The sequence below is a fragment of the Tachypleus tridentatus genome, unplaced genomic scaffold (assembly GCF_004210375.1).
Source record: "Tachypleus tridentatus isolate NWPU-2018 unplaced genomic scaffold, ASM421037v1 Hic_cluster_1, whole genome shotgun sequence".
Lineage (NCBI taxonomy): Eukaryota > Metazoa > Arthropoda > Merostomata > Xiphosura > Limulidae > Tachypleus > Tachypleus tridentatus.
This window is the reverse complement of record NW_027467777.1, coordinates 1440321-1457670: the sequence shown is the minus strand read 5'-3', so window position 1 is coordinate 1457670 and position 17350 is coordinate 1440321.

Here is a 17350-nt window from a genome sequence, read left to right as displayed (position 1 = left end):
CATTAAAACAGGCTGATGGTTTCTAGTTTTGTGACATGAAACTAAACTGGCCTTTCTGGTACTCTTAACATTAAAACAGGCTGATGGTTTCTAGTTTTGTGACATGAAACTAAACTGGCCTTTCTGGTACTCTTAACATTAAAACAGGCTGATGGTTTCTAGTTTTGTGACATGAAACTAAACTGGCCTTTCTGGTACTCTTAACATTAAAACAGGCTGATGGTTTCTAGTTTTGTGACATGAAACTAAACTGGCCTTTCTGGTACTCTTAACATTAAAACAGGCTGATGGTTTCTAGTTTTGTGACATGAAAATTAAACTGGCCTTTCTGGTACTCTTAACATTAAAAGAGGCTGATGGTTTCTAGTTTTGTGACATGAAACTAAACTGGCCTTTCTGGTACTCTTAACATTAAAACAGGCTGATGGTTTCTAGTTTTGTGACATGAAACTAAACTGGCCTTTCTGGTACTCTTAACATTAAAACAGGCTGATGGTTTCTAGTTTTGTGACATGAAACTAAACTGGCCTTTCTGGTACTCTTAACATTAAAACAGGCTGATGGTTTCTGGTTTTGTGACATGAAACTAAACTGGCCTTTCTGGTACTCTTAACATTAAAACAGGCTGATGGTTTCTAGTTTTGTGACATGAAACTGAACTGGCCTTTCTGGTACTCTTAACATTGAAACAGGCTGATGGTTTCTAATTTTGTGACATGAAACTAAACTGGCCTATCTGGTACTCTTAACATTCAAAGAGGCTGATGGTTTCTAGTTTTGTGACATGAAACTAAACTGGCCTTTCTGGTACTCTTAACATTAAAACAGGCTGATGGTTTCTAGTTTTGTGACATGAAACTAAACTGGCCTTTCTGGTACTCTTAACATTAAAACAGGCTGATGGTTTCTAGTTTTGTGACATGAAACTAAACTGGCCTTTCTGGTACTCTTAACATTAAAACAGGCTGATGGTTTCTAGTTTTGTGACATGAAACTAAACTGGCCTTTCTGGTACTCTTAACATTAAAACAGGCTGATGGTTTCTAGTTTTGTGACATGAAACTAAACTGGCCTTTCTGGTACTCTTAACATTAAAACAGGCTGATGGTTTCTAGTTTTGTGACATAAAACTAAACTGGCCTTTCTGGTACTCTTAACATTAAAACAGGCTGATGGTTTCTAGTTTTGTGACATTAAACTAAACTGGCCTTTCTGGTACTCTTAACATTAAAAGAGGCTGATGGTTTCTAGTTTTGTGACATGAAAATAAACTGGCCTTTCTGGTACTCTTAACATTAAAACAGGCTGATGGTTTCTGGTTTTGTGACATGAAACTAAACTGGCCTTTCTGGTACTCTTAACATTAAAACAGGCTGATGGTTTCTGGTTTTGTGACATGAAACTAAACTGGCCTTTCTGGTACTCTTAACATTAAAACAGGCTGATGGTTTCTAGTTTTGTGACATGAAACTAAACTGGCCTTTCTGGTACTCTTAACATTAAAACAGGCTGATGGTTTCTAGTTTTGTGACATGAAACTAAACTGGCCTTTCTGGTACTCTTAACATTAAAACAAGCTGATGGTTTCTGGTTTTGTGACATGAAACTAAACTGGCCTTTCTGGTACTCTTAACATTAAAACAGGCTGATGGTTTCTAGTTTTGTGACATGAATCTAAACTGGCTTTTCTAGTACTCTGACATTAAAACAGGCTGATGGTTTCTAGTTTTACACATGAATCTAAACTGGCCTTTCTGGTACTCTTAACATTAAAAGAGGCTGATGGTTTCTAGTTTTGTGACATGAAACTAAACTGGTTTTTCTGGTACTCTTAACATTAAAACAGGCTGATGGTTTCTAGTTTTGTGACATGAAATTTAAACTGGCCTTTCTGGTACTTTTATCATTAAAATAAGCTGATTGTTTCTGGTTTTGTGACATAAAACTGAACTAGCCTTTCTGGCACTTTTAACATTAAAAGAAATTGATGGTTTTTAGTTTTGTGACATGAAACTAAACTGGCCTTTCTGGTACTCTTAACATTAAAACAGCTGATGGTTTCTAGTTTTGTGACATGAAACTAAACTAGCCTTTCTGGTACTCTCAACATTTAAACAAGCTGATGGTTTCTTGTTTTGTGACATGAAACATTAAACTGGCCTTTCTGGTACTCTTAACTCTGAAAGAGGCTGATGGTTTCTAGTTTTGTGACATGAAAATTAAACTGGACTTTCTGGTACTCTTAACTTTAAAACAGGCTGATGGTTTCTGGTTTTGTGACATGAAACTGAACTGGCCTTTCTGGTACTCTTAACATTAAAACAGGTTGATGGTTTCTAGTTTTGTGACATGAAACTAAACTGGCCTTTCTGGTACTCTCAACATTAAAACAGGCTGATGGTTTCTAGTTTTGTGACATGAAACTAAACTGGCCTTTCTGGTACTCTTAACGTTGAAACAGGCTGATGGTTTCTAGTTTTGTGACATGAAAATAAACTGGCCTTTCTTGTACTCTTAACATTAAAACAAGCTGATGGTTTCTGGTTTTGTGACATGAAACTAAACTGGCCTTTCTGGTACTCTTAACATTAAAAGAGGCTGATGGTTTCTAGTTTTGTGACATGAAACTAAACTGGCCTTTCTGGTACTCTTAACATTAAAACAGGCTGATGGTTTCTAGTTTTGTGACATGAAACTAAACTTGCCTTTCTGGTACTCTTAACATTAAAACAGGCTGATGGTTTCTAGTTTTGTGACATGAAACTAAACTGGCCTTTCTGGTACTCTTAACATTAAAACAGGCTGATGGTTTCTAGTTTTGTGACATGAAACTAAACTGGCCTTTCTGGTACTCTTAACATTAAAACAGGCTGATGGTTTCTAGTTTTGTGACATGAAACTAAACTGGCCTTTCTGGTACTCTTAACATTAAAACAGGCTGATGGTTTCTAGTTTTGTGACATGAAACTAAACTGGCCTTTCTGGTACTCTTAACATTAAAACAGGCTGATGGTTTCTAGTTTTGTGACATGAAACTAAACTGGCCTTTCTGGTACTCTTAACATTAAAACAGGCTGATGGTTTCTAGTTTTGTGACATGAAACTAAACTGGCCTTTCTGGTACTCTTAACATTAAAAGAGGCTGATGGTTTCTAGTTTTGTGACATGAAAATAAACTGGCCTTTCTGGTACTCTTAACATTAAAACAGGCTGATGGTTTCTGGTTTTGTGACATGAAACTAAACTGGCCTTTCTGGTACTCTTAACATTAAAACAGGCTGATGGTTTCTAGTTTTGTGACATGAAACTAAACTGGCCTTTCTGGTACTCTTAACATTAAAACAGGCTGATGGTTTCTAGTTTTGTGACATGAAACTAAACTGGCCTTTCTGGTACTCTTAACATTAAAACAGGCTGATGGTTTCTAGTTTTGTGACATGAAACTAAACTGGCCTTTCTGGTACTCTTAACATTAAAACAGGCTGATGGTTTCTAGTTTTGTGACATGAAACTAAACTGGCCTTTCTGGTACTCTTAACATTAAAACAGGCTGATGGTTTCTAGTTTTGTGACATGAAAATAAACTGGCCTTTCTGGTACTCTTAACATTAAAACAGGCTGATGGTTTCTGGTTTTGTGACATGAAACTAAACTGGCCTTTCTGGTACTCTTAACATTAAAACAGGCTGATGGTTTCTGGTTTTGTGACATGAAACTAAACTGGCCTTTCTGGTACTCTTAACATTAAAACAGGCTGATGGTTTCTAGTTTTGTGACATGAAACTAAACTGGCCTTTCTGGTACTCTTAACATTAAAACAGGCTGATGGTTTCTAGTTTTGTGACATGAAACTAAACTGGCCTTTCTGGTACTCTTAACATTAAAACAGGCTGATGGTTTCTAGTTTTGTGACATGAAACTAAACTGGCCTTTCTGGTACTCTTAACATTAAAACAGGCTGATGGTTTCTAGTTTTGTGACATGAAACTAAACTGGCCTTTCTGGTACTCTTAACATTAAAACAGGCTGATGGTTTCTAGTTTTGTGACATGAAAATAAACTGGCCTTTCTGGTACTGTTAACATTAAAAGAAGCTGATGGTTTCTGGTTTTGTGACATTAAACTAAACTGGCCTTTCAAGTACTCTGACATTAAAACAGGCTGATGGTTTCTAGTTTTGGGTCATGAAAACAAAACTGGCCTTTCTGGTACTCTTAACATTAAAACAGGCTGATGGTTTCTAGTTTTGTGACATGAAACTAAACTGGCCTTTCTGGTACTCTTAACATTAAAACAGGCTGATGGTTTCTAGTTTTGTGACATGAAACTAAACTGGCCTTTCTGGTACTCTTAACATTAAAACAGGCTGATGGTTTCTAGTTTTGTGACATGAAACTAAACTGGCCTTTCTGGTACTCTTAACATTAAAACAGGCTGATGGTTTCTAGTTTTGTGACATGAAACTAAACTGGCCTTTCTGTACTCTTAACATTGAAACAGGCTGATGGTTTCTAGTTTTGTGACATGAAATTTAAACTGACCTTTCTGGTACTCTTAACATTAAAACAGGCTGATGGTTTCTAGTTTTGTGACATGAAACTAAACTGGCCTTTCTGGTACTCTTAACATTAAAACAGGCTGATGGTTTCTAGTTTTGTGACATGAAAATAAACTGGCCTTTCTGGTACTCTTAACATTAAAACAGGCTGATGGTTTCTGGTTTTGTGACATGAAACTGAACTGGCCTTTCTGGTACTTTTAACATTAAAACAGGCTGATGGTTTCTAGTTTTGCTACATGAATCTAAACTGACCTTTCTGGTACTCTTAACATTAAAACAGGCTGATGGTTTCTAGTTTTGTGACATGAAACTAAACTGGCCTTTCTGGTACTCTTAACATTAAAACAGGCTGATGGTTTCTGGTTTTGTGACATGAAACTAAACTGGCCTTTCTGGTACTCTTAACATTAAAAGAGGCTGATGGTTTCTAGTTTTGTGACACGAAACTAAACTTGCCTTTCTGGTACTCTTAACATTAAAAGAGGCTGATGGTTTCTGGTTTTGTGACATGAAACTAAACTGGCCTTTCTGGTACTCTTAACATTAAAACAGGCTGATGGTTTCTAGTTTTGTCACATGAATCTAAACTGACCTTTCTGGTACTCTTAACATTAAAACAGGCTGATGGTTTCTAGTTTTGTGACATGAAAATAAACTGGCCTTTCTAGTACTCTTAACATTAAAAGAGGCTGATGGTTTCTAGTTTTGTGACATGAAAATAAACTAGCCTTTCTGGTACTCTCAACATTAAAACAAGCTGATGGTTTCTGGTTTTGTGACATGAAACTAAACTGGCCTTTCTGGTACTCTTAACTTTCAAACAGGCTGATGGTTTCTAGTTTGTGACATGAAACTAAACTGGCCTTTCTGGTACTCTTAACATTAAAACAGGCTGATGGTTTCTAGTTTTGTGACATGAAACTAAACTGGCCTTTCTGGTACTCTTAACATTAAAACAGGCTGATGGTTTCTAGTTTTGTGACATGAAAATAAACTGGCTTTTCTAGTACTCTGAACATTAAAACAGGCTGATGGTTTCTAGTTTTGTGACATGAAACTAAACTGGCCTTTCTGGTACTCTTAACATTAAAACAGGCTGATGGTTTCTAGTTTTGTGACATGAAAATTAAACTGGCCTTTCTGGTACTCTTAACATTAAAAGAGGCTGATGGTTTCTGGTTTTGTGACATGAAACTAAACTGGCCTTTCTGGTACTCTTAACATTAAAAGAGGCTGATGGTTTCTAGTTTTGTGACATGAAACTAAACTGGCTTTTCTGGTACTCTTAACATTGAAACAGGCTGATGGTTTCTAGTTTTGTGACATGAAAATTAAACTGGCCTTTCTGGTACTCTTAACATTAAAAGAGGCTGATGGTTTCTAGTTTTGTGACATGAAACTAAACTGGCCTTTCTGGTACTTTTAACATTAAAACAGGCTGATGGTTTCTAGTTTTGTGACATGAAACTAAACTGGCCTTTCTAGTACTCTGACATTAAAACAGGCTGATGGTTTCTGGTTTTGTGACATGAAACTAAACTGGCCTTTCTGGTACTCTTAACATTAAAACAGGCTGATGGTTTCTTGTTTTGTGACATTAAAATAAAACTGGCCTTTCTAGTACTCTTACCATTAAAACAAGCTGATGGTTTCTAGTTTTGTGACATGAAACTAAACTGGCCTATCTGGTACTCTTAACATTAAAAGAGACTGATGGTTTCTAGTTTTGTGACATGAAACTAAACTGGCCTTTCTGGTACTCTTAACATTAAAACAGGCTGATGGTTTCTAGTTTTGTGACATGAAACTAAACTGGCCTTTCTGGTACTCTTAACATTAAAACAGGCTGATGGTTTCTAGTTTTGTGACATGAAAATTAAACTGGCCTTTCTGGTACTCTTAACATTAAAACAGGCTGATGGTTTCTGGTTTTGTGACATGAAACTAAACTGGCCTTTCTGGTACTCTTAACATTAAAACAGGCTGATGGTTTCTAGTTTTGTGACATGAAACTAAACTGGCCTTTCTGGTACTCTTAACATTAAAACAGGCTGATGGTTTCTGGTTTTGTGACATGAAACTAAACTGGCCTTTCTGGTACTCTTAACATTAAAACAGGCTGATGGTTTCTAGTTTTGTGACATGAAACTAAACTGGCCTTTCTGGTACTCTTAACATTAAAACAGGCTGATGGTTTCTGGTTTTGTGACATGAAAATAAACTGGACTTTCTGGTACTCTTAACATTAAAAGTGGCTGATGGTTTCTGGTTTTGTGACATGAAAATAAACTGGCCTTTCTAGTACTCTTAACATTAAAAGAGGCTGATGGTTTCTGGTTTTGTGACATGAAACTAAACTGGCCTTTCTGGTACTCTAAACTTTGAAACAGGCTGATGATTTCTAGTTTTGTCACATGAATCTAAACTGGCCTTTCTGGTACTCTTAACATTAAAACAGGCTGATGGTTTCTAGTTTTGTGACATGAAACTAAACTGGCCTTTCTGGTACTCTTAACATTAAAACAGGCTGATGGTTTCTAGTTTTGTGACATGAAAATAAACTGGCCTTTCTGGTACTCTTAACATTAAAACAGGCTGATGGTTTCTAGTTTTGTGACATGAAACTAAACTGGCCTTTCTGGTACTCTTAACATTAAAACAGGCTGATGGTTTCTAGTTTTGTGACATGAAACTAAACTGGCCTTTCTGGTACTCTTAACATTAAAACAGGCTGATGGTTTCTGGTTTTGTGACATTAAACTAAACTGGCCTTTCTGGTACTCTTAACATTAAAACAGGCTGATGGTTTCTAGTTTTGTGACATGAAACTAAACTGGCCTTTCTGGTACTCTTAACATTAAAACAGGCTGATGGTTTCTAGTTTTGTGACATGAAACTAAACTGGCCTTTCTGGTACTCTTAACATTAAAACAGGCTGATGGTTTCTGGTTTTGTGACATGAAACTAAACTGGCCTTTCTGGTACTCTTAACATTAAAACAGGCTGATGGTTTCTAGTTTTGTGACATGAAACTAAACTGGCCTTTCTGGTACTCTTAACATTAAAACAGGCTGATGGTTTCTAGTTTTGTGACATGAAACTAAACTGGCCTTTCTGGTACTCTTAACATTAAAACAGGCTGATGGTTTCTAGTTTTGTGACATGAAACTAAACTGGCCTTTCTGGTACTCTTAACATTAAAACAGGCTGATGGTTTCTAGTTTTGTGACATGAAACTAAACTGGCCTTTCTGGTACTCTTAACATTAAAACAGGCTGATGGTTTCTAGTTTTGTGACATGAAACTAAACTGGCCTATCTGGTACTCTTAACATTAAAAGAGGCTGATGGTTTCTAGTTTTGTGACATGAAACTAAACTGGCCTTTCTGGTACTCTTAACATTAAAACAGGCTGATGGTTTCTGGTTTTGTGACATGAAACTAAACTGGCCTTTCTGGTACTCTTAACATTAAAACAGGCTGATGGTTCCTAGTTTTGTCACATGAAACAAACTGGCATTTCTGGTACTCTGACATTAAAACAGGCTGATGGTTTCTAGTTTTGTGACATGAAACTAAACTGGCCTTTCTGGTACTCTTAACATTAAAAGAGGCTGATGGTTTCTGGTTTTGTGACATGAAACTAAACTGGCCTTTCTGGTACTCTTAACATTAAAACAGGCTGATGGTTTCTAGTTTTGTGACATGAAACTAAACTGGCCTTTCTGGTACTCTTAACATTAAAACAGGCTGATGGTTTCTAGTTTTGTGACATGAAACTAAACTGGCCTTTCTGGTACTCTTAACATTAAAACAGGCTGATGGTTTCTAGTTTTGTGACATGAAAATAAACTGGCCTTTCTGGTACTCTTAACATTAAAACAAGCTGATGGTTTCTGGTTTTGTGACATGAAACTAAACTGGCCTTTCTGGTACTCTTAACATTAAAACAGACTGATGGTTTCTAGTTTTGTGACATGTAAACAAAACTGGCCTTTCTGGTACTCTGACATTAAAACAGGCTGATGGTTTCTAGTTTTGTGACATGAAACTAAACTGGCCTTTCTGGTACTCTTAACATTAAAACAGGCTGATGGTTTCTAGTTTTGTGACATGAAACTAAACTGGCCTTTCTAGTACTCTTAAATTAAAACAGGCTGATGGTTTCTGGTTTTGTGACATAAAACTAAATTGGCCTTTCTGGTACTCTTAACATTAAAACAGGCTGATGGTTTCTGGTTTTGTGACATGAAACTAAACTGGCCTTTCTGGTACTCTTAACATTAAAACAGGCTGATGGTTTCTAGTTTTGTGACATGAAAATTAAACTGGCCTTTCTGGTACTTTTAACATTAAAACAGGCTGATGGTTTCTAGTTTTGTGACATGAAACTAAACTGGCCTTTCTGGTACTCTTAACATTAAAACAGGCTGATGGTTTCTAGTTTTGTGACATGAAACTAAACTGGCCTTTCTGGTACTCTTAACATTAAAACAGGCTGATGGTTTCTAGTTTTGTGACATGAAACTAAACTGGCCTTTCTGGTACTCTTAACATTAAAACAGGCTGATGGTTTCTAGTTTTGTGACATGAAAATTAAACTGGCCTTTCTGGTACTCTTAACATTAAAAGTGCCTGATGATTTCTGGTTTTGTGACATGAAAATAAACTGGCCTTTCTGGTACTCTTAACATTAAAACAGGCTGATGGTTTCTAGTTTTGTGACATGAAAATAAACTGGCCTTTCTGGTACTCTTAACATTAAAACAGGCTGATGGTTTCTAGTTTTGTGACATGAAACTAAACTGGCCTTTCTGGTACTCTTAACATTAAAACAAGCTGATGGTTTCTGGTTTTGTGACATGAAACTAAACTGGCCTTTCTGGTACTCTTAACATTGAAACAGGCTGATGGTTTCTGGTTTTGTGACATGAAACTAAACTGGCCTTTCTGGTACTCTTAACATTAAAAGAGGCTGATGGTTTCTAGTTTTGTGACATGAAACTAAACTGGCCTTTCTGGTACTCTTAACATTAAAACAGGCTGATGGTTTCTGGTTTTGTGACATGAAACTAAACTGGCCTTTCTGGTACTCTTAACATTAAAACAGGCTGATGGTTTCTAGTTTTGTCACATGAATCTAAACTGGCCTTTCTGGTACTCTCAACATTAAAACAGGCTGATGGTTTCTAGTTTTGTAACATTAAACTAAACTGGCCTTTCTGGTACTCTTAACATTAAAACAGGCTGATGGTTTCTAGTTTTGTGACATGAAAATAAACTGGCCTTTCTGGTACTCTTAACATTAAAAGAGGCTGATGGTTTCTAGTTTTGTGACATGAAACTAAACTGGCCTTTCTGGTACTCTTAACATTAAAACAGGCTGATGGTTTCTAGTTTTGTGACATGAAACTAAACTGGCCTATCTGGTACTCTTAACATTGAAAGAGTCTGTTGGTTTCTAGTTTTGTCACATGAAACTAAACTGGCCTTTCTGGTACTCTTAACATTAAAACAGGCTGATGGTTTCTAGTTTTGTCACATGAAACTAAACTGGCCTTTCTGGTACTCTTAACATTATAATAAGCTGATGGTTTCTAGTTTTGTGACATGAAAATAAACTGGCCTTTCTGGTACTCTTAACATTAAAAAAAGCTGATGGTTTCTGGTTTTGTGACATGAAACTGAACTGGCTTTTCTGGAATTCTTAACTTTGAAACAGGCTGATGGTTTCTGGTTTTGTGACATGAAACTAAACTGGCCTTTCTGGTACTCTTAACATTAAAACAGGCTGATGGTTTCTAGTTTTGTGACATGAAAATAAACTGGCCTTTCTGGTACTCTTAACATTAAAAGAGGCTGATGGTTTCTAGTTTTGTGACATGAAACTAAACTGGCCTTTCTGGTACTTTTAACATTAAAACAGGCTGATGGTTTCTAGTTTTGTGACATGAAACTAAACTGGCCTTTCTGGTACTCTTAACATTAAAACAGGCTGATGGTTTCTGGTTTTGTGACATGAAACTAAACTGGCCTTTCTGGTACTCTTAACATTAAAACAGGCTGATGGTTTCTAGTTTTGTGACATGAAACTAAACTGGCCTTTCTGGTACTCTTAACATTAAAACAAGCTGATGGTTTCTAGTTTTGTGACGTGAAACTAAACTTGCCTATCTGGTACTCTAACATTAAAAGAGGCTGATGGTTTCTAGTTTTACACATCAATTTAAACTGGGCTTTCTGGTACCGTAAATATTAAAACAGACTGATGGTTTCTTGTTTTGTGACATGAAACTAAACTGGCCTTTCTGGTACTCTTAACATTAAAAGAGGCTGATGGTTTCTAGTTTTGTGACATGAAACTAAACTGGCCTTTCTGGTACTCTTAACATTAAAAGTGGCTGATGGTTTCTGGTTTTGTGACATGAAACTGAACTGGCCTTTCTGGTACTCTTAACATTAAAAGAGGCTGATGGTTTCTAGTTTTGTGACATGAAAATTAAACTGGCCTTTCTGGTACTCTTAACATTAAAAGAGGCTGATGGTTTCTGGTTTTGTGACATGAAACTAAACTGGCCTTTCTGGTACTCTTAACATTAAAACAGACTGATGGTTTCTAGTTTTGTGACATGAAACTAAACTGGCCTTTCTGGTACTCTTAACATTAAAATAGGCTGATGGTTTCTGGTTTTGTGACATGAAACTAAACTGGGCTTTCTGGTACTCTAAACATTAAAACAGACTGATGGTTTCTGGTTTTGTGACATGAAACTAAACTGGCATTTCTGGTACTCTTAACATTAAAACATGCTGATGGTTTCTAGTTTTGTGACATGAAACTAAACTGGCCTTTCTGGTACTCTTAACATTAAAACAGGCTGATGGTTTCTAGTTTTGTGACATGAAACTAAACTGGCCTTTCTGGTACTCTTAACATTAAAACAGGCTGATGGTTTCTAGTTTTGTGACATGAAACTAAACTGGCCTTTCTGGTACTCTTAACATTAAAACAGGCTGATGGTTTCTAGTTTTGTCACATGAATCTAAACTCACCTTTCTGGTACTCTTAACATTATAACTAGCTGATGGTTTCTGGTTTTGTGACATGAAACTAAACTGGCCTTTCTGGTACTCTTAACATTAAAACAGGCTGATGGTTTCTAGTTTTGTAACATTAAACAAAACTGGCCTTTCTGGGACTCTGAACATTTAAAGACACTGATGGTTTCTAGTTTTGTGACATGAAAATAAACTGGCCTTTCTGGTACTCTTAACATTAAAAAAAGCTGATGGTTTCTGGTTTTGTGACATGAAACTAAACTGGCCTTTCTGGTACTCTTAACTTTAAAACAGGCTGATGGTTTCTAGTTTTGTGACATGAAAATAAACTGGCTTTTCTGGTACTATTGACATTAAAACAGGCTGATGGTTTCTAGTTTTGTGACATGAAACTAAACTGGCCTTTCTGGTACTCTTAACATTAAAAGAGACTGATGGTTCCTAGTTTTGTCACATGAAACAAACTGGCCTTTCTGGTACTCTTTGACACATTAAAACAGGCTGATGGTTTCTAGTTTTGTGACATGAAACTAAACTGGCCTTTCTGGTACTCTTAACATTAAAACAGGCTGATGGTTTCTAGTTTTGTGACATTAAACTAAACTGGCCTTTCTGGTACTCTTAACATTAAAACAGGCTGATGGTTTCTAGTTTTGTCACATGAAAATTAAACTGGCCTTTCTGGTACTCTTAACATTAAAAGAGGCTGATGGTTTCTGGTTTTGTGACATGAAACTAAACTGGCCTTTCTGGTACTCTTAACATTAAAAGAGGATGATGGTTTCTCGTTTTGTGACATGAAACTAAACTGGCCTTTCTGGTACTCTTAACATTAAAACAGGCTGATGGTTTCTAGTTTTGTGACATGAAACTAAACTGGCCTATCTGGTACTCTTAACATTAAAACAGGCTGATGGTTTCTAGTTTTGTGACATGAAACTAAACTGACCTTTCTGGTACTCTTAACATTAAAAGTGTCTGATGGTTTCTGGTTTTGTGACATGAAACTGAACTGGCCTTTCTGGTACTCTTAACATTAAAACAGGCTGATGGTTTCTAGTTTTGTGACATGAAACAAAACTGGCCTTTCTGGTACTCTTAACATTAAAACAGGCTGATGGTTTCTAGTTTTGTGACATGAAACTAAACTGGCCTTTCTGGTACTCTTAACATTAAAAGAGGCTGATGGTTTCTAGTTTTGTGACATGAAACTAAACTGGCCTTTCTGGTACTCTTAACATTAAAACAGGCTGATGGTTTCTAGTTTTGTGACATGAAACTAAACTGGCCTTTCTGGTACTCTTACATTAAAAGAGGCTGATGGTTTCTAGTTTTGTGACATGAAACTAAACTGGCATTTCTGGTACTCTTAACATTAAAACAAGCTGATGGTTTCTAGTTTTATGACATGAAACTAAACTGGCCTTTCTGGTACTCTGAACATTAAAACAGACTGATGGTTTCTAGTTTTGTGACATGAAACTAAACTGGCCTTTCTGGTACTTTTAACATTAAAAGAAACTCATGGTTTCTTGTTTTGTGACATGAAAAAATACTGGCCTTTCTAGTACTCTTAACATTATAATAAGCTGATGGTTTCTAGTTTTGTGACATGAAATCAAACTGGCCTTTCTGGTACTCTTAACATTAAAAAAGGCTGATGGTTTCTGGTTTTGTGACATGAAACTGAACTGGTCTTTCTGGTACTCTTAACTTTGAAACAGGCTGATGGTTTCTAGTTTTGTGACATGAAAATTAAACTGTCCTTTCTGGTACTTTTAACATTAGAAGAGATTGATGGTTTCTGATTTTGTGACATGAAACTGAACTGGCTTTTCTAGTACTCTTAACATTGAAACAGGCTAATGGTTTCTAGTTTTGTGACATGAAAATTAAACTGGCCTTTCTAGTACTCTGACATTAAAATAGGCTGATGGTTTCTAGTTTTGTGACATGAAACTAAACGGGCCTTTCTGGTACTCTGAACATTAAGACAGGCTGATGGTTTCTAGTTTTGTGACATGAAAATAAACTGGCCTTTCTGGTACTCTTAACATTAAAAGTGCCTGATGATTTCTGGTTTTGTGACATAAAACTGATTTGGCCTTTCTCGTACTTTTAACATTAAAAGAAACTCATGGTTTCTAGTTTTGTGACATGAAAATAAACTGGCCTTTCTAGTACTCTTAACATTATAATAAGCTAATGGTTTCTAGTTTTGTGACATGAAACTAAACTGGCCTTTCTGGTACTCTTAACATTAAAATAAGCTGATGGTTTCTGGTTTTGTGACATTAAACTAAACTGGCCTTTCGGGTACTCTAAACATTACAAGAGACTGATGGTTTCTGGTATTGTGACATTAAAATTAAACTGGCCTTTCTGGTACTCTTAACATTAAAAGAGGCTGATGGTTTCTGGTTTTGTGACATGAAACTAAACTGGCCTTTCTGGTACTCTTAACATTAAAACAGGCTGATGGTTTCTAGTTTTGTGACATGAAACTAAACTGGCCTTTCTGGTACTCTTAACATTAAAACAGGCTGATGGTTTCTAGTTTTGTAACATTAAACTAGACTGGCCTTTCTGGTACTCTGAACATTAAAAGATACTGATGGTTTCTCGTTTTGTGACATTAAAATAAAACTGGCCTTTCTGGTACTCTTAACATTAAAAGAGGCTGATGGTTTCTGGCTTTGTGACATAAAACTAAACTGGCCTTTCTGGTACTCTTAACATTAAAACAGGCTGATGGTTTCTAGTTTTGTGACATGAAACCAAACTGGCCTTTCCACTACTCTGACATTAAAACAGGCTGATGGTTTCTAGTTTTGTGACATAAAACTAAACTGGCCTTTCTGGTACTCTTAACATTAAAACAGACTGATGGATTCTCGTTTTGTGACATGAAACTAAACTGGCCTTTCTGGTACTCTTAACATTAAAACAGGCTGATGGTTTCTAGTTTTGTGACATGAAACTAAACTGGCCTTTCCACTACTCTGACATTAAAACAGGCTGATGGTTTCTAGTTTTGTGACATGAAAATTAAACTGGCCTTTCTGGTACTCTTAACATTAAAAGTGCCTGATGATTTCTGGTTTTGTGACATGAAACTAAACTGGCCTTTCTGGTACTCTTAACATTAAAACAGGCTGATGGTTTCTAGTTTTGTGACATGAAACTAAACTGGCCTTTCTGGTACTCTGAACATTAAAACACACTGATGGTTTCTAGTTTTGTGACATGAAAATTAAACTGGCCTTTCTGGTACTTTTAACTTTAAAACAGACTAATGGTTTCTAGTTTTGTAACATGAAACTAAACTGGCCTTTCTGGTACTTTTAACATTAAAACAGGCTGATGGTTTCTAGTTTTGTCACATGAATCTAAACTCACCTTTCTGGTACTCTTAACATTATAATTAGCTGATGGTTTCTGTTATTGTGACATGAAACTAAACTGGCCTTTCTGGTACTCTAAATATTACAAGAGACTGATGGTTTCTAGTTTTGTGACATGAAAAAAAACTGGCCTTTCTGGTACTCTTAACATTAAAACAAGCTGATGGTTTCTAGTTTTGTGACATGAAACTAAACTGGCCTTTCTGGTACTCTTAACATTAAAACAGACTGATGGTTTCTAGTTTTGTGACATGAAACTAAACTGGCCTTTCTGGTACTCTTAACATTAAAACAGGCTGATGGTTTCTAGTTTTGTGACATGAAACTAAACTGGCCTTTCTGGTACTCTTAACATTAAAACAGGCTGATGGTTTCTAGTTTTGTGACATGAAACTAAACTGGCCTTTCTGGTACTCTTAACATTAAAACAGGCTGATGGTTTCTGGTTTTGTGACATGAAACTAAACTGGCCTTTCTGGTACTCTTAACATTAAAACAGGCTGATGGTTTCTAGTTTTGTGACATGAAACTAAACTGGCCTTTCTGGTACTCTTAACATTAAAACAGGCTGATGGTTTCTAGTTTTGTGACATGAAACTAAACTGGCCTTTCTGGTACTCTTAACATTAAAACAGGCTGATGGTTTCTAGTTTTGTCACATGAATCTAAACTCACCTTTCTGGTACTCTTAACATTATAATTAGCTGATGGTTTCTGGTTTTGTGACATGAAACTAAACTGGCCTTTCTGGTACTCTTAACATTAAAACAGGCTGATGGTTTCTAGTTTTGTGACATGAAACTAAACTGGCCTTTCTGGTACTCTGAACATTAAAACAGGCTGATGGTTTCTAGTTTTGTGACATGAAACTAAACTGGCCTATCTGGTACTCTTAACATTAAAAAAGTTTGATGGTTTCTAGTTTTGTGAGATGAAAATTAAACAGTCCTGTCTGGTACATTTATCATTAAAAGAGACTGATGGTTTCTAGTTTTGTGACATGAAACTAAACTGACCTTTCAGGTACTCTTAACATTAAAACAGGCTGATGGTTTCTAGTTTTGTGACATGAAACTAAACTGGCCTTTCTGGTACTCTTAACATTAAAACAGGCTGATGGTTTCTAGTTTTGTGACATGAAACTAAACTGGCCTTTCTGGTACTCTTAACATTAAAACAGGCTGATGGTTTCTAGTTTTGTAACATTAAACTAAACTGGCCTTTCTGGTACTCTTAACATTAAAAGAGGCTGATGGTTTCTAGTTTTGTGACATGAAAATAAAACTGGCCTTTCTGGTACTCTTAACATTAAAACAGGCTGATGGTTTCTGGTTTTGTGACATTAAATTAAACTGGCCTTTCTGGTACTCTTAACATTACAAAAGACTGATGGTTTCTAGTTTTGTGACATGAAAATAAACTGGCCTTTCTGGTACTCTTAACATTAAAACAGGCTGATGGTTTCTAGTTTTGTCACATGAATCTAAACTGGCCTTTCTGGTACTCTTAACATTAAAACAGGCTGATGGTTTCTAGTTTTGTGACATGAAACTAAACTGGCCTTTCTGGTACTTTTAACATTAAAACAGGCTGATGGTTTCTAGTTTTGTCACATGAATCTAAACTGACCTTTCTGGTACTCTCAACATTAAAACAGGCTGATGGTTTCTAGTTTTGTGACATGAAACTAAACTGGCCTTTCTGGTACTCTTAACATTAAAACAGGCTGATGGTTTCTAGTTTTGTGACATGAAAATAAACTGGCCTTTCTGGTACTCTTAACATTAAAAGAGGCTGATGGTTTCTGGTTTTGTGACATGAAACTAAACTGGCCTTTCTGGTACTCTTAACATTAAAACAGGCTGATGGTTTCTGGTTTTGTGACATGAAACTAAACTGGCCTTTCTGGTACTCTTAACATTAAAACAGGCTGATGGTTTCTAGTTTTGTGACATGAAACTAAACTGGCCTTTCTGGTACTCTTAACATTAAAACAGGCTGATGGTTTCTAGTTTTGTCACATGAAACTAAACTGACCTTTCTGGTACTCTTAACATTAAAAGTGGCTGATGGTTTCTGGTTTTGTGACATGAAACTGAACTGGCCTTTCTGGTACTTTTAACATTAAAACAGGCTGATGGTTTCTAGTTTTGTCACATGAATCTAAACTGACCTTTCTGGTACTCTCAACATTAAAACAGGCTGATGGTTTCTAGTTTTGTAACATTAAACTAGACTGGCCTTTCTGGTACTCTGAACATTAAAAGATACTGATGGTTTCTTGTTTTGTGACATTAAAATAAAACTGGCCTTTCTAGTACTCTTAA